Below are 25,483 nucleotides of genomic sequence, written 5' to 3'. Positions count from 1 at the left end.
TCATGCTGAATAGTGTAGAGAATGAGTCCATGAGTGTGGACTTGAATGAAGTTAAGAGTGGTAAAATATATGGTGATTCTATGATTAAGGGTATGGAGAGTGGTATGCATGAGGTGTGCTTGGCTGATGGGACAATAGAAAGAGTGGCTTTAGCAATAAAGAGAGGGCATGAAGCAGACAAGATGATAGTTATGGTGGGTACGAATGACCTGAGAGGTAGTATAAATCGGGTAGGAAAAGATTTAAGAACATTATTAGATATTGTGAAGAGGAAAAGTGTCAATGGGAGAATAGTGTGTGTGCTGCCTCGTTTTGACAATTACGAGTTAAGTAGACGAGCAATGATAATGAATGATATGATTGCAAGAATGTGCAGAAAAAGAGGTCTGGAGTTTGTTGATGTTTGGAGTGTGTTTGAAGGAAAAAGGCAGTTGTATGCTAGAGATGGACTGCATCTTAACATGGAAGGACATAAGCGATTGAAGAAGTTATTGTTTTCTGAACAGGTTGAAGTTATTGGGCAGGGAAACTAATATTGAAAAGGTTGAGTGTAAGGGAGAGAAACTTTAGCACTGATTGTGTACTTATTGATCCTTATAGGCAGAATAAATTGCAGAAGAGAGGGGATAAAAATTGGCATAGGACTACGGTAGTTAGTGACTTATATATCAGTTCTAAAGCTGGTACAAGATCTAGAGGGAATCTGCAATTTTTGTATACCAATGCTAGAAGCATTCGAAATAAGAGAGAAGAATTTTTGGCATTAGTCAGTGAAATCTCACCAAAAGTTGTAGGCATTAGTGAAACTTGGCTGTCAGCAGAAGATGTGGTCACTGGAATTGAATGTGATGGGTACAGTATTTTCAGGGAGGATAGAGAAGATAAAACAGGAGGAGGAGTACTGTTGATGATAGCTGATGTGTTGCAGCCAAAGAAAGTAGTATATCATGATGATAGACATGTGAATGAGAGTTCATTTGAGGCAGTCTGGTGCGAAATAGTGACCAACGCAACCAAATATACAGTTGGATGCTGCAATAGGCCAGGGAGTACGGGGGGAGATATTGAATTCATGCATCAGCAACTTAGTGCAATGAGTGAAGGCTTAGTGATTATTATGGGGGATTTTAATTATGGTGATATCAATTGGAAGGAGGAAATATCACGTAGCAAAAAGGAAATGGAGTTCATACATCTTCTACGAGATAATTACTTGAAACAGCACGTAACTGAAGGGACACGTGGTGTGAGAGTGTTGGACCTGGTTATTGGTTCAGAGGTTATATGCATAAGTAAGGTGTCCTCGTTACCTCCAGTTGGTGAAAGCGATCATGTGGTATTGACTTGGGAAGTTGCAAAATCTGTGGATTTTTCTATTAAGAAGGGGTATGTACGGAACTACAGGTTAGGCAATTATAACAAGCTTCGGAGTGAGCTTGCAGCCATCCCATGGCAGAACATATTGCAAGGGAAAGATGTTGGCAGTGCTTGGGATAAAATCAGCGGGTATCTGAGGAAAGCAATATCAGATTGTGTCCCCATGGTCAGGAGGTCAAACAAGGCAGGCATTAGATGGATGAGCAGTAGTATCAAGCTTGAACTGCAAAAAAAGAAAATGTTATGGAGAATTTACAAGGAGAAAGGCGATCAGGACAACCATGAGCAGTACAAGGCTCAAGCTAGGAAGGTTACCAGCATAGTAAGAAAAGCTAAATCAGATTATGAGAAGACCTTAGCCAAAGAGATCAAGGGTAATCCCAAAGAGTTCTTCCGCTATGTGGCAAGTAAGAGGAAGAATGACTTCGGAAGGATAACCTTAGTGGGTGCTGATGGTATTGAGGTGACAAAATCAGAGGTAATAGTCGAGTTACTGAGTGATCACTTTTCAAAAGTCTATCACCCAAGTGAGGATATCTCTATACCTATAGCAATACCTAATGTGAGAATTGAAGCTAAAAAATCAGAGGTATTAAATATATTGCAAAACTTAAATGCAAACACTGCGGTAGGCTTAGATGGAATATCAGCTCGGGTGTTGCGTGAATGTGCAAATGAATTGTCAACCCCTCTTACCTGGATATTTAATTTAAGTTTGAACTCTGGTATGGTCCCTAGGGAGTGGAAGTTAGGCAAAGTGGTTCCTTTGCATAAGGGTGGCTCTAAAACAGCGGTATTGAATTACAGACCAATCACCATCTCAGGAGTAGTGGTAAAAGTATTGGAAAAGTTGGTTAAAGACAAAATTCAAGAATGGGTGGATCAGGATATGATACTCTATAGAGGCCAACATGGTTTTGTTAAAGGTAGATCCTGTCTTAGCAATCTATTAACTATTCATAATAGAATAACATCTGAGTTGGACAAAGGAACTGGCTACACAGTGGTACTTCTGGATTTTGCTAAGGCTTTTGACAGGATACCCCATAGAACACTGTTACGCAAATTGGAGCAGATGGGAATGGATATTAAATTGGTGATATGGATAGGAGAATGGCTCAGGGAGAGATACCATAAGGTGGTGTATGGAGGAGCCGAGTCCAGAATGAGGCAGGTGACCAGTGGTGTGCCTCAGGGCTCTGTGCTTGGGCCAATGTTGTTTAATTTGTATATAAATGATATAGGAAACGGCTTAAAGGGAGATATTCAGTTGTTTGCTGATGATGCAAAGTTGTGTAGTGCAATAAAAAATCAAGCTGATGTTGAAAGTTTGCAGGAGGATTTAAATAAGCTGGTAAAATGGGCAAAAGAAAATGGATGTCAGTTCAATGTGGAAAAGTGTAAAGTCATGCATTTTGGGATTAAAAGATTACCAGCTGTGTACTACATCGATGGAAAGGTACTCCAAGAGATTGATGAGGCTAGGGACTTAGGGGTATTGGTAGATAGGGAGATGAAGTTCAGAGGACACATTGCTAAGGTGTCCAAGATTGCACATAGGATTACTTGGTTGTTGAGGAACACACTGACATCCAGAGATAAAGAAGTTATTATTCCCCTTTATAAAGCATTGATACTTCCACATTTGGATTACTGTGCTCAGGTCTGGTCACCTGGATTCCTTGGCGATGAGGAGGCTGTGGAGAGGGTTCAGAGAAGAGTGACCAAGTTGGTGAGTGATATAAAAAATGCTCCCTACATTGATAGATTGAGAGCTTGTGGATTGCAGAGATTGGTTGATAGGCGAAGAAGAGGGGATATGATAGAAACATTCAAATTACTAAAAGGTTTTTATAGGATTGATGCAGGGGAAATGTTTCAGCTGTGTGATAGTGATGGAAGAACAAGAGGTCATCTCTGGAAATTAAAGAAGAGTGTGGTTAACAAAGGTGTCAGAACAAGGTTTTTTGCCTGGAGGGTGGTGAATGAGTGGAATTCATTGCCTGACTTAGTTGTGAGCTCTTCGTCTGTAAATGAATTCAAGAAGAGATATGACAGATATTGTTTTGCTAGTTTGGGTCTCCCGCGATGAGTCTACTGACTCCATGGAGATACCCGTAATAATAATAATATGCTATACATAACTATTTTTTAAGGAAATTACAATGTAGACTAATATTAACTAAAATAAATTGAATACTTTCAATATTTCAGCAAAGTCAAACTGCTATCATCAGGGAACAAATATAATAAGATATGTGCACATAGGCACAGCACTAAGTAATGAAGATGAAGTAAGTCAACTCAGAATAGGCTTAAAGTACTAAATAGTGCCCCTTAATGAGCTAGATTGGGCATCCTTGGCTATTGGGCTGAAGTATGGAGGATGAGAGCTTCCCAAATTTAGATCATCTTCATGAAAGTTTCAACTCAACAGCCAAGGATGCCAAATTTAACCCATTAGGGGCATTATTTAGGACTTTAGACCTACTCTCAGTTCACTTGCTTCATCTTCATTACTTAATGTAGTGCCTGAATGCACATATCTAATATATATAACTTATATTTGTTTCCTGATGATGGCAATCTGACTTTGCCGAAATATTGGAAATATTAAATGTCTTTTAGTTAATATTAGTCTACGTTGTAATTTCCTTTAAAAAAATACAGTTCTGAATATCCAATGTAAAGCCTTACGACCAGATATGCTATACGACAGCACTGAAATATGTTGCAAGCAAACAAAATAATATTACAAAACAAGAGAATGGTGGAAATGTTTGCATTAGTGAAGCATAAACAACCTGAGAAATCAAAATAAATGCTGAAAAAAGGAATTTAACTATTGCAATCAATTTGTCTGACTCCAGAGAAGTCAGCTTGCTTTCCCCCCACTATCATCCATGTTTAAATGATAAATATTATAAACAAAAGCTGATGATTTCTACAAAAATATACTATGTTACAAATTCTATTAGCAACCTTCAAGATCAGTACAAAGTGTTATTGTTTATATGAAACCTGCATATCAGAGGGTTAAAATTAACTAAACTGGATACTTGACAAAATATTAACAAATTCAGTGTTCAAAAGACTATCATTAGCACCAAACACATCCATGCTGCCACATCTAGTACCATACCATTATTTTATACAGCTTCTAGGAGCTGTATAAAAGGAGTAGTTTGTTGTCCTCCTTAACACTCCCACATAATAATCCTCTATATTAATTTGGTTACAAGTTCATCAAGTTAATACATCCATATCATATCTCTTCCGAACTCAAAATTAGTTTCCCTAAATATACCTTCACACATAATTCATGTACAAGCATGCTGATATAAACGGTTTACAGATAAATGAGGTGATGACAAAAATCATAACGTGGAGAAATATTATTGCTCACAAAATTTGTGCAGTTTAAAAGCTAATCTACTTTTCATTAGCGTTCTTTGTTTACATTTCCACAAGCTATCCAGAATTTGAACGTTTATACTATTTGAATCTTAGTTACACATAGTATAGCAAAAAAAAAAAAAAAACGTTGTTGAATTTTAAAAGTTTTAACTTTTGAATTTCACGGGATTATTAGACCACCAAATTGAACATTATACACTATATAAGAACTTCAACTGATTACACCAGCTAGTTTCAACCAAATAATGACAAAATTATATTAATAACTTTAAAAATCTAAATCTCACCTACCTACAGCGAAATACAGGCAACACGTCAGTACCTAAACCCACCTACAGGCAATAATCAAAAACTAGATGAGCTTTTGACTTATGACTCACTGTCACACGCTGTTTCAGTGTTACTATGCAATTTGGGAATTCTGATACAGAATAAAAATTTCGATGCATTTATACGAATCAAAAATGTGGAAACCAAAAGCAGTAAGACAGCAGAACAAGAATAATATTTTAATATGCTTTGAAAGCTAGGAAATACTTCGTATAGCAGAATATTTGCATATCAGAATTCAAAAATCGCAAGTTGATAAGCAAATAAGCTGACTATTATAATTAATTATAAAATACTAAAATAATAAAACATAAGTCGAAATAATTTTATAATAGATAACTTGAGAACAGTACAAGGGTTAAACAAAAAAAGGTGACCAGCATAGTAAGGAAGACATAATCAGATTATGAGAAGAAATTAGCAGAGCAGGCGAAGGAAATATCAAAGAGTTTTTTCGTTATGTAGCAAGCAGGACTGGACTGGCTTGAAATACCATAACTGTTCCAGAGCAGCAAAAGAAAGAAAACAGTTCCGTGGCATGGTTTCCAACCACCTTCTAGGGGATGACACTTGAAGAAGAAGAAGAAAGAATGACTATGGAGGGATAACTTTAATAAGTGCATATGGTAGAGGTGTCTGAGTTAGATGAAATTGTTGGTCTACGGAATAACCACTTTGCAAAGGTATATCATCCAAGTGGAGATATTGTAATAGCAGAGGTGACAGGAACTAGTGTGAGAACAGAGGTTGATGAATCGGAGGTACTTAGGATATTGAAGAATCTGAATACAAATACAGCTGTGAGATATCGGCTAACGTTTTAAGAAAATGTGCAAGGGAACTGGCTATACCCTTGACTAGGCGGTTTAATTTAAGCCTAAGCTCTGACAAAGTCCCAAGAAAGTGGAAGGAGGGCAGAATAATTCTTTTGTATAAATGAGGATCTAAGTCTGTGGTAGCAAATTATAGACCAATCAGTATCTCAGAAGTGGTGGTAAAAGTACTTGAAAGGTTGGTGAAAAGGAGAATTCAGGAATGAGTGAATAAGAATATGAGACCCTGTGAGGGATAGTATGACTTTGTAAAGTGTCAGTCATGCCTTAGTAATCTATTAACTTTTTATAATAGAGTGACAGCTCATTTGGATAAAGGGAATGGCTACACAGTGATACTGCTGGATTTTGCAAACGCATTTGACACAATACCCACATGGAACTCTGTTATGTAAACTGCAGCAAATGAGGATGGATATGAAACTAGTGATATGGATAAAGGGGTGGCTGATGGACATATACCAAAAAGTAGTATATGAAGGAGCAAAATCTAGGAGAAGTCAGGTGACTACTGGTGTGCTGCATGGCTCTGTGTTTGGACACCACTGCCATTGAAGGGAGATATTATTATTATTAGTATTATTATTATGTGACACCTCCAAGGGGTCCAAAGACTCATCGAAGGAGAGTGTGCCAAAAGCATCGAACGAGTGATCTCCTTCCGATTACTAACCGCGCTCAAACTTGCTTAACTTTTGCGTGAGCCATTAGTGGCAGAGGCTCTACCAATCGACCAGATTCAGTTGTTTGTTGATGAAGCAAAGTTGGGTATGGTATAATAGTTAATCAAGATGATGTAGAGAACTTGCAAGATGATTTAAATAGGCTGATAGTATGGGCAAATCATAATGGATGTCAATCATGCTCATTCTTTACATTCTTCAGATGAACCTTTACAGAAAGAATAATAACATATTAATCCCATCTTTCTATCTGAGAAATTTAAGGATTCTTTCATAAAAAAAAGCTTTTAACAGTCATGGTATCTCTACCTCTTCTAGTGCAGAAGAAATACCTCACATTCCTATCTATTATGTGCATGGCATTATTGAGCGCATAGCGAACGTTTTGAAACCATGAATATTTTGTTACCTATCATCCCATTAGAAAAATCTTCATCTTTCTCGCTTCTCCTAAGGACAAGATTCCCAGTCTCAGTTATTATTATTACTATAACTACGGGCTACTCCAAGGAGTCCTTAGACTCATCGTGGAAGGCCCTAAGCATCATGTCAAGAATTGTCCAACATTCGCGAAATATCTATCATACTTTGCTTTGAATTCATTCACAGTCATGGCGCCCACAACAGACTAGGGCAATCTATTCTACTCATTCACTATTCTCCAAGCAAAAAAACCTGGTTTTAACACCCTTGCTAACTACATGCTTACTTTCCATGGATGGCCCCGAGTTCTCCCACAACCAAACTTCCTCTGAAGTAATCTTGTAAAAGCCCCTCAGAAATTTGTGTCTCAATCCTATTACACCTTTTCTGCCTATCTACCAGTTTCTGTAACCCACAAATCTTTAATCTGTCCCATTAAGGTCAATTCCATAGACCTGCTACCATCCTGATCATGCGCCTCTGGATCCTCTCAAACTTCTCCTCATCACCAAGACACTTTGGCGCCCAGATCTGTGCGGAGTTGCCAAGATGGCGTCTTATCAAGGCTCGATAAAGAGGAAAAATAACCTGCAAAGGTAGATCTTGTCCTCTAAGTTATCAAACCGTCTACCAGATTCCATGGTTTTGTGGGTTATCTTATTTTAGACAAACAGGAAGATCTGCTTTTATTCGTCCAAAAAAAAAAAAAAAAAATCAGCTAACACCTTTTTATTCCCGTATATACGGGAGTAGGCGAGGCCATTTAGCCCTATCTAACTTTTGGAGACTGAGTGGACAGTTCAATCTCCACTGGTACCCAATCAGAGACAGATGGCCCAAAGCTATCACTAATTAAGCGGTACGCAGTGAAGAGAGACGGCTCAAATGTGCCGCCATCTCGTGGTCTCTAACCCTAACACAATATATTTAATGTCTGAAATAATGTGGGTTCTACGGTCGATTTTCTTGAGTTTACAGGACGAAAAACCCGAGTTTCCGGGAGGAAAAACCTGCTTGCCCGTGCCAGAGATCGACTAACTCGGGAACCGGTCGAAAAAAGGCTTAGAAAAATTTCCTCTAGTCACCGACTAGACTCGAAACCAAGACTTCCTTCGTGCGGCCTAGCGCGATGGTGTGCAAACGCCGCATCCACTGAGCTACACAGGCTTTATTCGTCCAGAAGAACAAAAATCTTATAGGGACATTTCACATTTTACGACGATATCTAGCCGATTCTAGGCCTTTGAATTAGGCCTGAATTGGACTCATTTGCCATTCAAAGATTTCATTATGCTGTTTCATGTTACTTTTTGACTGTGAACTCTGTTAATTGAATTTATGAAAAAAAAAATCAGCTAACGCCTTTTATTCCCGTATAGGGTATAAGCGAGGCTGTTTTAGCCCTATCTAACTTTTGGAGACTGAGTAGACAGTTCAATCTCCACTGTTAACCAATCAGAGAAAGCTGGCCAAAGCCCATCACTAATTTAACAGCACGCAGTGAACAGACGGTTCAACAGGTGCCGCCATCTCATGGTACCTGACCCTAACACAATATTTTTAATATCTGAAATAGTGTGGGGTTACGGTCGATTTTCTTGAGTTTACGGGATGAAAAACTCGTGTTTTAGGGAGAAAAAGCCCACTTGCCCGTGCTAGTGACTCCAAAAAAGCTTACAAAAATTAGGCGACTAAACGTGAACTTAAGTCTATCTTTTGGGCAGTTTAGCACTGAGGAGTTCAAACACCATTTCCACTGTGCTACATAGGCTCTAAATGAAATAAAGATGATGATGATGCCAGTATAAGTAAATTCGAAATTTCACAACACCGGTTTTTTTTTTGTGGTTGATTCTTTCTTCCTTTCTCCTTTTTTAAAATCCGAAATGTGATAGTAAAACATTATTGCTTGTTTGTTTATTTTTAACAAATTCATAGGAGAGAACGCCTGTAGAAGATGAAGGCCAAGAGTTGAACATGTTCAAAAGACTCTGAAAGGAGGACCTAAAAAAAAAAAAAATGCATTCTGAGAGGAAATATTCCACCTCCTGTCAATTACTTCTAGTTAAGTGGCATAAAAAAATCAGTTGCAAAGGGACAAAAATTGCAATTAACGACAAGGGACGGACAGGTATATGCCTTTTAGCATTCCATCTAAATTTCATAGAACCTGCTTTCAATAAATTAGATCCCGCGAGTTTTATATTGTCTCCTTCGGACATATTGAGCACTACTGGAACTACTAAAATCCACGACCTACTAAAGACCACGATGTAACGGTGTAACGATGTAACGGTGTACTGTTACTCCATTATTGGAGTAACAGTACACCGCTATGACATATACATCAAATACGAAAACGATTTTCATGAAAGACGGATTTTTATTACATATTATCATAATGCATGCCATCCTGAAAACACCTTGTTCAAGTAAGATGAGCTCCACCACTTTTCCTTTTAGAAGTGCCCTACCACACTATATTTATCAAATGCGAGTTCAGCTATATTCTGGTTACCATCACCTTTTGCAAGTGACGGTACTATCTAGGCCAGGGGTTTCCAACCTTTTTGTTTCCTAGAGCACATTCTAAAATACCGGTAGGGCACCATCTATTTTTTCAAGCAAATTTTTTGAATTCGTTTGTTAAATGAATACATACAAAGTTTACATTATAATCAAATGTTTTATTACTTAAAAGTTTACATTATATAAAAATTTAAATATATATATGTAAGTTAGTGTGATCTTTGGCATTGCATTTCATTGGCCAGTGCTTCATAATTAGGAGAATATGATGATATTCCAGTTCTTAAACTGGAATGAACAACTTCCAATGCGCATTACTTACATTGTATGCGTTTAATACTCGTCATGTGTCATTAACGCATGCGTCATATAGCATGCCATGAATTGTTGCGTGATTATTTCAAACTATACGGCACACAATTGAACAGCGGCGGGCACACACAAATTGCTCGACGGGCGCCATGGTGCCCGCGGGCATAGGGTTGTGAAACCCTCGTCTAGAAAGTAGACAATCGAAGCTTCAATCACTTCCGCAGGCTAAGAGTAATTAATTAGAGTGACCTGAGATGAAAAATGTGTTAGAATAACATTGGAGTGGAGACACCAGAGAAATAGCTAAATAAAATAAGTGACGAGTATGCTCTTTTATATACAGTAATTCGTTTATATAGTGCGTTCAAATATTACTGATTATAAATTAGAAATTCTAGAAGCAAAAATTTTGTTCATGCAATTACTAGGCGTGTACACACGCCCACTTTAGACGGGAAATGAATGCCAGTATTAAGTAATCTGATACTTTTTTGCTTCACAAATAGAGTAGGTAGAACTACTTTGTCCAAAATAACTAACTTTTTGAAAATCTGTACGTAGGCCACTTTTATCCATCAGTGATTGTTGGGTTGAGTTTTTTTTTTTCATGTTACTCTCATATGGTTATTCAAACCTAAACCTAGACTACATTTTGTAAGGCTGGTGTGCTAAGGATGTTTTTTTTTTTTTTGAAATGTTATCAAAAAAGTATTTTGTATTTTTAATGTATTATACAGTCAGGAAATCCTCCACAAGAGACCAAACATGAAACGACTTCAAGCCACTTCAAGCCTCCAATAAGCATAGAGGTGTTTTCTTACACCGGGTGACGAAAATGATATTCCACCAATGACTTTGAAGACTAAGGGATGACCATAAGCTGGGAAACTGCCGCCAACTCACATCCGTAAATTTAAAGCTATATTATTATCTGAAGCAGTGAGGTTTACGGTCTATGTTTTCTGAGTTGCGGAGTAAAAAACATTAGTTTATGTGATAAAAATAACCTCATTTCCGTACATCAAAGAACGATTAACACCGAAACTGGTTAAAAAAAAATAATCTAGAAAAGAATGAGATGAGCATTCGTTCCTGATTATCGGGTAAATTCCTGAAAAAAAAAGATTCATCCTTCTGCATATTTCTTCCCCACTCCCGATTATTTTATTTTTCTCTTCGCATTATATTCGCTATTAGGAGCTATTAAAACATTTGAAACAAATATTACTTATCTTGCGAGACATTCACTGAGAAAACAGGGAATGTTTAAAATTACTTAAATGATGCAATATCAGAATGTGTCCCTAGAGTTCAGAGAATAAATACAGTGGGTGTGAAATTGATGTGTAATCTAATTAAGCAACAGATTCATAAGAAAATAATCATGTTGAAGGAAAACAGTGTGTATAAGGATAATTGATGTTAGTTATGAAAATTATAAGCAACAGACCAGAGGAGTCACAACTGCTGCATGGAAAGCTGTTTGAGTATGAAAAGAGACGGCCTCTGCAAGACGGCCTCTGATAGGCAGTAGATGGCGCTGATGGTAGCAGTGTTGTTGTGTACTGTTGGAGAATTAAGTGGTAGGAGTGAGATGTATGTAGCGAAGTAGAGTAGACTGTCTTCCCGCGATGAGCCCTGCTGTCACATAATAATAATAATAATAACTTGTGACCGTGACAAGCTAATATATATATATATATATATATATATATATCTTTGCACTAAAATATAGTGCAAATATAGCTTTGACTAAAATACTAAAATATTGAACAGTTTTATCTTTTCACATTATCTAGTTTTTATTATCGCATTGTCCGGTATGTTTATTCGGTCTAAATTGTACTGCCCAATTTATGAGCATAGAAGGAAATTTATATAATATACGAGTAGTATCACGTCTTATTGTGTATTATCTCCTTGAATTTGTTATTAAGAAATGTGTTCTGTTTCAAAAGATTGCTATATTAATTGCAAAAGTTTCATTTGATTCCCACCCACCCCCTCTCTTAACCCATCTCATAGGTGGAAATCACATTTAAAATATATTTTTATATTAAAAAATCACCAAGGAAATAAATTTTGATGACGAAAAAATCCTTTTCAAGGTGCTTAACTGAAGACTGGTTTACTAACGAAAACTAATGCAATTAAGTACATTAACCTTTAAGTATTTAAGTCAAAGATAAGTCCAATTTAAAAACGATTCATAATTTGAGACACAGTCGTAGTGTTTTTAGGAAAGTATTGCACTCAGCAGAGTTCTTTGAATAAGTAACTTTGTTACAAACCTCAAAAATGGACCCCTTTGAAAACGATAGAAATATTAACAATCAAAAATTCTATTCTGAACAGCAGGCACTCCACTAACATTTGAGGAGCCAGGGACAAGAGTATACATGGATGCCAGCATACTATGTATCTGAACAATTAAAAATTATAAATCAAGCTAAAAAAACTATTAAATAAATGAAATATGATCTATATTATCTCTTAAGAAACACACCTTCATCGACACAGATATCGAAAATATGTGTAAAGCAATGGTTTTATTATTATTATTATTATTATTATTATTATTATTATTACGGGCGACTGCAAAAAGTCCTTAGACTCATCGAGGGAGGCCCTAAACATCATGTCTCCATCACAACTATTCGACATTCACACAGTATCTATCATACTTTGCCTTGAACACATTCACTGTCATAGCACCCACAACAGACTCCGGCAGCTTATTCCACTCATTCACCACTCTAAAACTAAAAAACTCAGCTCTAACACCCTTACTAACACACTCTTTCCCAGCTTCCATGGATGTCCCCTGGTCCTCCCACCACCAGTCCTGTTCTCAAAAATATCCTCTGAATTAATCCTATAGAAACCCTTCAGCAATTTTAATGTCTCAATCATATCTCCCCTTTTCCGCTTATCAACCAATTTCTGCAACCCACAAATCTTCAACCTGTTTTCATAAGGTTCATTCAATAGACCGGCTATCATCTTGGTCACTCTCCTCTGGAGCCTCTCAACCTCCTCCCCATCACGAAGAAACCTAGGTGACCATATCTGGGCACAGTAGTCGAGATGGGTCTTATCAAGGCTCGATACAGAGGAACAATAACTTGCTAGTCTCTGCTCGTCAAAGTATTTTTCAACAACCAAGTGAGTTGATGAGCTGATTTAGCCACTTTTGCAATGTGCCCCCTAAACTTCATCTCCCTATCCACCAATACTCCCAAGTCCCTGGCCTCATCAATCTCATGGAGTACAGTTCCACCAATGTGGTATACTGCTGTTAATTTTTTCACCCCAAAATGCATAACCTTACATTTTGTCACATTAAATTAACATCCATTCTCCTTAGCCCAGATCTCCAATCTATCCAAATCACCTGCAATTTTTTGACATCCTGTGCATTCACTATTGCCCTACCCAATTTTGCATCATCAGCGAACAAATGAACCGTTCCTCTCAGTTCCTTCCCTATATCATTAATGAACAAATTAAACAGCAGTGGTCCAAGAACAGAACCCTGTGGCACACCACCAGTCACAGGCCATCTTTTGGACTCTACTCCTGAGTAAACTGCTCTCTGGTATCTCTCCATCAACCACCCTCCTATTTTATATGAGTAAAAGTCGGCCAAATATCAGACAACGGAATTTGATTATTATTGCGCATGTTTGGGTGTCTGTTGATGATCCGGCAATGTATTAAAATAAAAACATAAATCATAAATTATTATATATTTATTTTTCGTGCAGCGAAAGCCCTATTTTGCTTAATCTTGTTATAATCATAATTTTCACATAATTTGTGCATCTGTTATAATTAAAAGGCAAAATATAAATTATAATTAATGAATTCTAGTTTTCATTCCTGTATTCCATACAAGATAACGTGATATTCTCTCGGTGATATTCGTATGTCGTTTTTAACAATTTAACTAACTAATTACTTAACTAATTTTTTATGTGTTTGTAGTATGCAAAGCCCTCTAAAAGGCGGTGCCCTGGGTAGGTAATCCTATTTCCTAGGTTTAGTATGCATGCCATTAAGAGATGTAATATACTGATCTCATAGCTTTTGCTGCTCCTTTGTAATTTTAATAATACTGTACTAATAATAATATGTGCCTTCTTTTTTAAATCTTGCTACAAAATTTTAAAAACTCGTCATTTTTTTCTCATTTATTTAGTAATATCTCTCTCTATATATAATGCACTCGATATCTTATAACAGCTACAGGTCCTTGAATTTTCAGCAGATGTACTTTCAAATATAGATAAATTTACCCTTCTTTTCATAACCAAATGATGTACGTCAAAATAACATAAATCCAATGATATATGGTTTTTATATCCTGTTATCGTTTGATTGACCATTTCGTAATAACGATTCCATTGGCATCTTTGCAATAACAGTATCCTGTTCCAAGCACTTGCAAACCAAGGGAAGTTAAGAAAGCATCGTTGTATTGCATACTAATTAGCAGTATCGTATTTAAAATTTTTCTGTTGGAGTGCATAAGACAAAAACACGGAAGTACAGATAATGATTTTGAAATACGTAGTCGGAAAAGGCGGTACATTTTATGGCATATGCCATGTTGTGAGAGCGCTATAAGTCTTTCTCAATTTCCACATTTCAAGGATTCATACAAGTAACTGCTATTCAAATGTTAATGCATCTTTTTTTATATTCATTAACATTTCCATGGTATTCCAGCTCTCTTCAGGTAGCTGGGATACCATACTCGAGGAATGTTGACTAGAAGAGAGAACGCCGCCAGTTGCAAAATAAATAAATAAAAACTCTTAAAAATCAAAAGGCACACTAGTAATATTCTTATTGTAATCTAACACATGAGAGGTTATTCGCTATACTATACTATACTATAGTAGTCGTTATAGGCAAAAAGTTGAGGGGAAAGAAGAAACTTGCTAACATTGGATTTCATTGGATAACTTCGGAGCAAATGACAGCAATCGGAGAAATGCTAGAAGACTTTTTTGATATCAAATTTGCACAAGATAGTTTGAATATCTATCTATCTAAAAAAATCTAAAGAGGAATTGAACACTGCGAGTTTTGGAGTAATAAGAGGACATTTGATGAAATCGTTAGTGTGAAAATTTGACAGAAAATTCCATGACATACAAGTTGAGATATGTTAAACCATAAGAGAAAAAATTGCGAAAATTTAAAGTGGATCTTTCTGTGTATCTACATATGTGTGTTTTCGTTCATATCATAATGGTTGATCATTGTCACGTGACTTAATACTAAATATTCGAAATCTGCTGAGCTAAGCATTTCTATGAACAGTCAAGAAATATGTTATTCCTATCTAAAAATAATTAATTCATTTAAAGTCAATCGACCTGAAACGATAAAGGAACTTTTTTTTTACTCTTAGCACCAACTGCGAACTAGGTTCGGCAGTCTGTGACACACGACACTATGCACAAAATACTAGAGCAGGGCGCCAAGATTTAGTTAGTTCCGAAGCTTTATGCAAATTGTAAACTTAACCGCAACACGCTCACAATAGAAACGATCACTACATTCTAACTAAACAAGATCATGACCTTCTCAAATTAAATGAGGTGTATTGACTTCGAATTCCATGAATAGGCGATTCATAGCCCCCGAAAGTCGTGTAACATTTTCCTCTCTCTCTCTCTCTCTCTCTCTCTCTCTGCTTTACGAAATGTAAAAGCATGCTTTTCTTGTTTATAATATCAGAATCAAATTATATGTTAAATCATTTTATTATTATTATTATCACTCAATATCTGGTAATGTACTGAGTCAAAAGCTGTTCGGTTTATATGTGAAGTTGACTATTACACAGATAAATATATGCCATGTTATCTGCATTTTTTGTAATAATTATTCAGGTGATTAAACTATAGTTCAAAGAGTTTTTCTTCGGTAATTACTTTCTGACAATTTGTGCAAGCTAAAATTTATAGCCTTTGACACAAGCTCCTAGAAAGTCCCTCTGAGTAGTACAACACGAAAGCAATTCATGTAGGCGCTTGTTGTTTTATAGAGTTCTTGATCCCTTTCGAAATTTTTTTTGAGTTATATATATTAGCAACAGAAAACATTTCCGGAGAGAAAAATTATTCCTCCGGAAAACTGAGAAGTTTCATTCCGCAAACTAAACAAAAACCGCCCAGAACAAACGCAATCAAAAAGAACAAAAATCATTGACCCCTTAGCCTAAGTTGCTCGAATAAACCTAGTGACAGTTTCAGGTAACGTTATTACTGCTGGTAATTGCATGATCATACAGCTGTACTCAATAAAACAAAAATAGTGTATGGAAAGCATAATTTGTAGAACTGTGCCTAGCATTGGTCTATCTAACACGTGATTCTGAGGTTGAAAATATTCTTATGAGGAATTGTGCTGTGGAAAGACAGAAGGTATGAAGTACTTTCATCTCGACAGAAACTGAAGGATTATTTTATGCAATGATGTAATTAACCGTCTAGATTCTTAATGGAGGATGTGCAAGTTTCTTTCTGGATTTATTTGTTGATGAAGATATAATTTTTATCATAAAATGAAATTGCCAAATTTTATACAATAGTAAAATAAATAAACATGGATATAAATATCTCTGTCCTCATTTCAAATGGTATTTCAACACATATTATGTGTTTCTGCGTGTGTGTGTGTGTGAGTGTGTGTGTGTGTGTGTGAGAGAGAGAGAGAGAGCATGGGAAAAATATCTTTTCTGTCCATTCCTTAATGTTATCATTCAACGCTCGCTGTTTTTCTTCTACTGTTTGCTTCACTTGCAAAAGACCACGTCCTCCACTTTCTCTGGCAATATATAACGATCCACATCACCGCGTGGGAGCAATGCATGATTTGCTGTCCTTAATTTTCCTGTTTTTCGGCTTCTGTCCAGTCAGTAATCTCTGCCGTGTGTTGATGCTGAAATCCAACCTGAATGGATGCAACACTATAATAGTGTTGCCTCCATTCTTGGCTTGGAAGACCCTGCTGGTAGCTACGCTAGCTCCTAGCATCCGAAGAGCGCGCAAGTCCCTCCGCTACGACCAGGTGGTGTCCCATGTGTAGATTATTATTATTACCGTCTGCTTTTTCTTTTACGTATTAGGCCAGTTGTCTTGTTACGGTTACGTATAAGACTTCGTGGCCTGTTAGGATTCGAAACCGGAAATTCCACTGAAGAGGTAGGTCAATCATTCCAGGAATGTCTCCTATGTCTGTAGATGCATGTGTTCACGGGACAGGTTTTTGCCTATTCTGGGGGACGAAAAATCAGAGTTTCCGGGTGAAAAAGCTCTCACCTCCGTATGAGACCGGCTATCTCACCTTTTGTCGAAAGAGACATCACTGAAGGGAATCGAACCTAGATCTTTCCGACCAAACGGCTTCGTCCATATCGATTGATTCTTCTTCTTCTTCTTCTTCTTCTTTTTCTTCTTCTTCTTATTATTATTAAATAAATAAATAAATAAAACCGGACAAACACCAAGTATGTTAAAGACTGCCATAATCATACCCATATACAAACCCGGAAAAAGAAATTCAATCAGTAATTACAGACCCATAGCAACATTACCAATTATCAATCAAATTATTTAACTGATTGTACTAAGAAAACTCGCGACATATACAGAGAACTTTCATATTATCATCAAAACACAATACAGTTTTTATAAAAATAAGGGAACAACATCTCTCTTGGAAGACTTTACGGACGTAATTAATACCGCCTTAGATAAAAATTGCCATGGTAATCTTTATCGATTTGACTAAAGCATTTGACACGTTCACACATTAAACCTTTTTAGAAAAGCTGAGATAATTGGAATATATGGTCCTCTGCACACGTGGTTTAGAAACTACCTTCAAAATAGAAAGCATATCACACATATCCGGTCAAACCGAAGTAGAGAGCTACAAGTAACATGTGGGAGTAGCCACAGGGAGCTGTTCTCTCCCCAACTCTATTCAACATTTATATGCACGATATTAACCAGCTGCGTCTCAAAGGCAAGTTTTCCAATACGCAGATGATAGAGCTATAATATCCATCCATAATAATGCAAGCATAGCCCAAACAAATATGCTGCATGACATAAATCTGCTCATTGACTGGTTCATCAAAAACTCCATCCACCTAAACTCATATAAGAGAAATTAATTATATCCAGAAATCCACTAACTCGACCAGTTGATAACAAATATATAACCATTCAGCATCCACTCTCAAAGATAAAAAGCACACAGGACAGTAAAACCACTACAATCACTCAGGTTGAAACATACCTTGGAATTTATTTCGATTTATACGATACCTTGAAATTTACTTCGATGCAAATATGAACTGGAATAGCCATATAAACCATTTAACAAAACAAACTACGAACAATAACTGGCAAACTCTGCAGGTTAAAAGACAGTTCCCACACGCCAAAAAATACTAATATACAAGACACTATGCAAAAATATACTAAGATGCACTATAACAGCTTATGCTTTCTGTGCACTCTACAAACTAAATAGACTAATGTCATTACAGTACAAAATGATAAAACTGATATTTTGGGAACAAAGAGACAATACCGACCTTATAAGCTATAATGTCAGAACAAAAAATACTAACAACAAAACACTTATGTTACTATACAGCTTTGCTAAAAAACATTATTTCGATGGCAACTACAGGATATTCAGAAATATATATCGTATAACAAGACCTCCGACAACTAATTATATCACATATAAATATAATAATTACTACGGAAAGGCCACACGAAGCTTCTACATCCCAGACATGCTAAATAAACTACCTTTTGAATACGTTGTGTGTGTGTGTGTGTGTGTGTGTGTGTGTGTGTGTGTGTGTGTGTGTGTGTGTGTGTGTGTGTGTGTGTGTGTGTGTGTGTGTGTGTGCGTGTGCGTGCGTGCGAATTTCTTAACTACAGCTGTAGTGAATATCAGACCTGCCAACTATCAGCCTACTTCCCAAAGCAAACAAACCAATAAGTAATAACTAACCGATGTCATTCTCAGGTAAGCTTAATAAAAAAATCTTCGAAGATGAAAGCTGAGAAATTACATCTCACCAAGATCAACAAAAAAGGGAAAAAAATATCCATATATTACATTTAAGTGCTGTAGTTACAGCGCATAAATACATTAAATCAAAAATCCTAAATCTACTCTATAATATAAAATGATAAGCCTTTTTTTGTAACGTTTTCGTGTCACGTTTTTGTGTCACGTTTTTTGTCAAGTTATTTGAAACGTTTTGAGCCTCAGGGGCTAGCCTGAGTGTCGAGTCTTCAAAATTCGAGTCATCAGAATTCAAGGAGAACCGGCCTACCAGTCCAGAACTCGGGGGGTTGTGCACCGGGGGAGGAACCCCTCCCCTTTCGAGTCTTCAAAATTCGAGTCATCAGAATTCAAGGAGAACCGGCCTACCCGTCCGGAACTCGGGAAAGGGGGGCGGAGCCCTCTAGTATATAATATCTCATTGTTATTGTATAAATGCTGTAAAAATGCAATGTTATTCAACCGTAACCATAAATTATCAACTGCAGTAACTATTATTAATACATTATACAGAAAAAAAAAGGAAAATTTGTACGAATATCATTGTTACAAAAAAAAAAAAGAACTATATCTGTTGTAAATATGTAGTCACAATACGTGATCATAATTTTAATAATAAAAAAGGGTTGAATTTAAAAAATGTAATCAATGTATGTAATGTATGTATTGTATGTATTATATGTAATTTAAATATGTAATCACAATATGTAATCATAATTTTAATTAAAAAAATTGTTTACTATATGTTTGTACTAAACATAAAATATGATTGCTAATTGTACATATTGTACATTTCCTGAATATGTACAATACAAAATATGATTATATTTTGACAAAGTGGGGAAAAAACATGTAAACTTGAATATGCAACCATATTTCTTTGTAGAACTGTAAACTATAATAGTAAATTTATTGTAATAGTATTATTACTAATAATGCATGAATTATGCTGTAATATGAATTGCATATTATACAAATTATAATGATATAAAACAGAATCTGTTCTTTAGTCACACGAAAAAAAATGTAATATTATTGCTTCAAATTTATATGTATGTAATTTATCTGAGATAATAAAGTGTTAATTATTTTTTTGAAAAAAAAAATTATTATTATTACATTTTCTCAGCCAGATCGTGCCAGGGTTAAATAAATTTTATTTAACCCTGGCGCGCATTAGGTTAAATAAAATTTAATATATTAAGATTTCTTTTAAATCTTATAAGTTGTTATACATATATTTCATTCTTTACAGTAAAAATGGACAGTTTTTCCATATTTTTATATTATTATTTATATTATTAAATAAATCATTGTTCTGGCGCATTTATATGATAATGTATACTTACATAATAAATTAATATATCATGTACATACAAACACATTTATTTTTTATCTAATTTTTTTCCCTTTACTTAAATTGATACTAAAGAGCATACTTGTTTATTTATGTGCATAAATATTATTCATATTTGATTTAATTAATTAATTAACAAGATATTCTTCCATTTAAAATTTCCATAAATGTCACTAACTTTCAGGGGCCCCGATTTTCCATTTCGCACAGGGACCCGCAAAATGTAGAAACTGGCCTGGTTCTTCGTACGATGTCGAAATCTTCAATGAGGAAGCCCCAGTTGCTCACCTGGAGCGCTGGCGAACAGCGCCACCTATCACTTTCTGGTGGCGTTTCCGGTCATGCTTTCCTATGTGAATATGGTTGATTTTGATGTTCTCTACCTCCCCTCAAAGTTTGTACGTGGAATTTTGAACCACCCAGTATTTACACAATAATCCTTTTATGGTGTAAATTAGCTATATCTAATTACTTAGTCGACAATAAATTTTATTTGTTCTCGAAAAACTTGATTCAAGATAATAAGATTTGTAATCGGATTAAAATGCGAAAACAACAAAACAAAACAGGCTCAATATATTCCAAATTACGTTTTGTTTATTTTGTATTCATAATCATACTTCTAAGAATATTTCACAGATTGCATGAAGATCTGTACTTTTAGGATTTTGCTTTACACGGAACAATAAAACATTTTTAATCATATCACCAAATTTAAAATCTTTATAGCATAATCTTTTTCTCTGAGCTTCAACTTTCTTGGTTTTTCAGAATCGCTCATTAGAGATTGAAATAGACAGTTACAAATAAATTGTTATGTATATATTCACCATGCGTCAGTTTTGAATGAGCGATGCTTTCGCTATAGTGTATCTTTCTAAATATGTATAAGTGCATGCGTCAAAATTGAAATTTCATTTCCAATTTATAGAACCAGATTCATCTACCACCTAAATATTTCCATAAGCATTCCTGCCAGTTAGGGAATTCTAATCTGCAGGCACTTAGTAAAATAGAAAAGACGCTCTGCAGTTAGCAATCCAAGCTGAGCTGTCACAATCAGAGAAATGATTGAAATCTGATATCACAGTTTTTATCAGATGAAAACAAAACCTGTAATTTTGTTTTAATTAGAAGTATGGCAAAAGTAACTATGAGGCAAGTGTATTGTGTGTCCGATGATTTCCAGTTGCTTTGCCGGTTTTGCATGGTAAAAAACGCGAGTAACAGCTAAAGAAAATCCATATCTCAGAGAAAATCCATTATCAAAATCCAATATCCTATGAGGCTGGCTAATTTCAGTTGAAAAGCCCTAAATAAGGTACTCATAATACTAGAAAGGTATCTAACACAGGTTTTTCTAACCGAAGAAAACTGTCGCACACACACACACACACACACACACACACACACACACACACACACACACACACACACACACACACACACACACACACACACACACACACACACACACACACACACACACACACACACACACACACACACACACACACACACACACCGTTTGGTGAAATACATGTTGAAATATCATTCGAAATGAGAACAAAGATATTTATATCCAGAAATATTTTCAGAAATATTTCATAAAATTTCTTATTATGATAATGATTATTATTGTCAATGTCCTTCTTCACACGAATGTAAAACACAAATGTTTCATTAAAATGCGAACTAAAAGAGCGGGGAGTAGTATAGTAGTAAATTGAGCAGTTTCATATTATTCCATTCTTTTTATTTCATTCTTTTCACATGATTTTCAGAAACAAAACTTGAGCAACCTACAGTAAGAATCTAAGAATCTGTTATGTTAAATCATTACATGATATAATCCTTCAGTTTCTATAGAGATTAAAATTCTTCATGCCTACTGTCTTTCCACAGCACAGCTAATCATAAGAATATCTGCAACCTCAGAATGAAGTTTAACATAAGCCTATGTTAATCTTATCCTACAGATTACGTGTTCGCTACTATAGTTTTGTTTTTTAGTATGAATAAGATGAAAGTTATTATTTTAAAAAGTTACATCTTACCTCTTTTTTTTTTTTATTTTTATATTAGCTGCTCAGAGCCTGTGTAGCTCAGTGGATTAACTAAAATTATTTCCGAAAGAGTGCAGAGACACATAAACCAGATCATATCCAAATCCCAAACCTGCGGAATAAAAGGCCGAAAAATAGAGGACAATATCCTTCAAATTCGATGTATATACGAGCACTACCAGGCAACACAACAACCATGTCTACTGGTAGGTCTCGACATTGAAAAGGCCTTTGACTCAGTGAGTCATCATTACCTACATGAAGTCATCAAAGCTGCAGGTTTTGGGAAAAAATTTCAGAATCTGATTTCAAATATTTACACCACAGCAGAGTCTCGCCTAATCATAAACAAGAAACTGTCTGCACCGGTCAAAATTAAATGCTCGGTCAGACAAGGAGACAGTCTTTCTATGATCCTCTTTGGTCTCGCCTTAGAGCCGGTGATACGAGAAATATCTAAGCATCCCGGCATAGCGGGCACTCACATAGGAGGTGAAGGAAAAACAAAAGTGCTCGCCTATGCCGACGATGTAATACTAACCGTAACAACAGCCGAGTCCTTCACACTCGCATACAACATACTCAAAAAATTTGAAAAAGCGTCAGCACTCAAAGTAAACCTTCACAAGTGCCAAGCGATGTTCGTCGGCAGGTGGGTAAAAAGGCCTACCATGCCGAACGACATAAAAATAGACAAACACCTACCACTACTGGGGATCGTCATAGGAGAACAAATCCAACACAACACACAATGGGAGCTTGCACATACAAAAATAACCAAGAAAATTACACAGATGAGACACATACAACTATCACTAACAAGTAAAGCTAAAATATGCAATCAATACCTACTGTCTAAGATATGGTACCTCATGAACAATACCAACTACAACGGTCAAGCAGTAGACAGAATACACAGAGAATGCGCAAAGTTCATCTGGGGTTCCAAATACGAACCCATCAGAAGATCCACAATATTCCATGACATCGAGGCGGGAGGACTCGGCTTAATAAACGTACACCTAAAAACTCTAAGTGCGAGAGCAAAAATCATAGAGAGAGCTTACACAGAGGAAAAAGCGTGGAGCGCATATATAATATATTATATGCAGAAGATAATGCCCGACAAAGTAATATGTTCCCTTCCGCGCTCGAGTGGCAAAACACCCAGAATGTTCCACGAGATTGCGGAAGGTTACAACTTCATTAACAAATACGTAGGAATAAACGAATTCTTGAAGATGAGACCTAAAGCAGCACATATCAAACTCACGCGCACAGTCATACCACCACCACAACACCGGGAGATTGAAAGAGGGACACTAAGACTATCAAAGGCACTTAAAAAAGCCTTCAATCTGCCCATAAACCCCAAATTAAAAACCTTCTACTACAAAGTACACCACGCTTGTTTGCCCACCAAAATGTGGTGCACAGCGAAAGGAATCCCTCTTCAAGGCCCCGCCAGATGTCATTTTTGCCCCCAACCAGAAACACTTTACCACTTAATGATGTACTGCCCTCACACCTCCCGAATATGGAACACGGTTCAAACATTCATAAAACACAAACAACCCTTTACAGAACACACATTATACTGGTTACACGAAGGGAAAATTAGCACAACTAAAGCAATCATTATTATAACAACCATGTACTCGATTTGGACATACAGATGCGACAAAATTTACGGAAGGGAAACAGGACCAGACATACTCAGAAAAATAAACAACATACTAAAAGAAACAATCACAGATACCATAAACAGAAACAAAATAACAAAACACCAATGGCGACAAATAGGTCTCATCTCAGAATTCGAAGAACAACTGCAAATCATAGAAATAAAGGACCCACCATAAATTTAAAAAAAAAAACAAAAAAAAAAAACATATACACGATAAAATATACATAACCGAAAGAAAAGCATATTGTAAACTTCTTTATTAAGCTGTATAACCACTTGTACATTAATTGCTTTATGCTATAATTAGTTGTAATTCTGTGCATAATATTTGAACAATTATAGAGGTAGTAGTTTAGTTTTATGTATCAAAAAATGTCAATGACGGTTTATATAGTGGAAGAAGTCGATGACATTTTGCTGATCCGGTGGGTAACTCAAATATCTGCCAAAATGTAACCCTCTCCTTCTATGTTAAAACAAATACTACATATGTATATAGACATTTGCAATCTGAAAGTGATAAGGTATATGTAAACAGCGCTTAACACTTCATGATAAATTAATAATGTATAATCCCAACTATATCTGTATAATCCAAACTATATCTGTATAATCCAAACTATAATCTGTATAATCCAAACTGTATAATCCAAACTATAATCTGTATAATCCAAACTATAATCCAAATGTATAATGTACAATCCAAAATGTTCACAGCCAAATGTAAAAGTGTCAAGTCAAACATAACAAAGGGCTAAGTTATGTTACATTAAAAGAAAAATACTGCTCAACTCATGTAAAAAGGACTGTAGGAAGAAGCAGACACTGAGCAGATTACTGATGTTAAAAATAAGGAAAAATAAATTGTACATAATATATTATTAAGACCAAGAATGTAAATCAAAATAAGCATTCTATGTACAAATGTATATATATTTATTTGGAATGTATGTAGATGCTTTATGGTTAATAAAATATTACTCAGTGGATGTGGCGTTTGCACCCCACCGCGCTAGGCCGCACGAAGGAAGTCTTGGTTTCGAGTCTAGTCGGCGACTAGAGGAAATTTTTTCTAAGCCTTTTTTCGACCGGTTCCCGAGTTAGTCGATCTCTGGCACGGGCAAGCAGGTTTTTCCTCCCGGAAAACTCGGGTTTTTCGTCCTGTAAATTCAAGAAAACCGACCGTAGAACCCACATTATTTCAGACATTAAATATATTGTGTTAGGGTTAGAGACCACGAGATGGCGGCACATTTGAGCCGCCTCTCTTCACTGCGTACCGCTTAATTAGTGATAGCCTTGGGCCATCTGTCTCTGATTGGGTACCAGTGGAGATTGAACTGCCCACTCAGTCTCCA

The 25,483-nt window shown here is 36.1% G+C and overlaps 1 protein-coding gene across 2 annotated transcripts in view; it reads right to left on the bottom strand.

Annotated features, from left to right (window-relative positions):
• The window catches only part of LOC150106624 (B-cell receptor-associated protein 31-like), a 172,955-nt gene that overhangs the window by 97,943 nt on the left and 49,529 nt on the right, over positions 1–25,483 (bottom strand). Inside the window, exon 1 of one of the 2 annotated variants that reach the window (XM_090392586.1) lies at positions 5,086–5,198. The exons of the other annotated variant lie outside the window; for it this stretch is intronic. The gene's annotated coding sequence lies outside the window, so the exon portion shown is untranslated. Of the gene's footprint in view, positions 1–5,085; positions 5,199–25,483 lie in introns of those variants that run through there. 2 annotated transcript variants of the gene reach the window in all.

The sequence above is a fragment of the Typopeltis vanoorti genome, chromosome 5, assembly GCF_054136105.1.
Source record: "Typopeltis vanoorti isolate ZY-2024b chromosome 5, IOZ_Tvanoo_1.0, whole genome shotgun sequence".
Lineage (NCBI taxonomy): Eukaryota > Metazoa > Arthropoda > Arachnida > Uropygi > Thelyphonidae > Typopeltis > Typopeltis vanoorti.
This window is presented reverse-complemented; position numbering and strand designations above follow the sequence as displayed.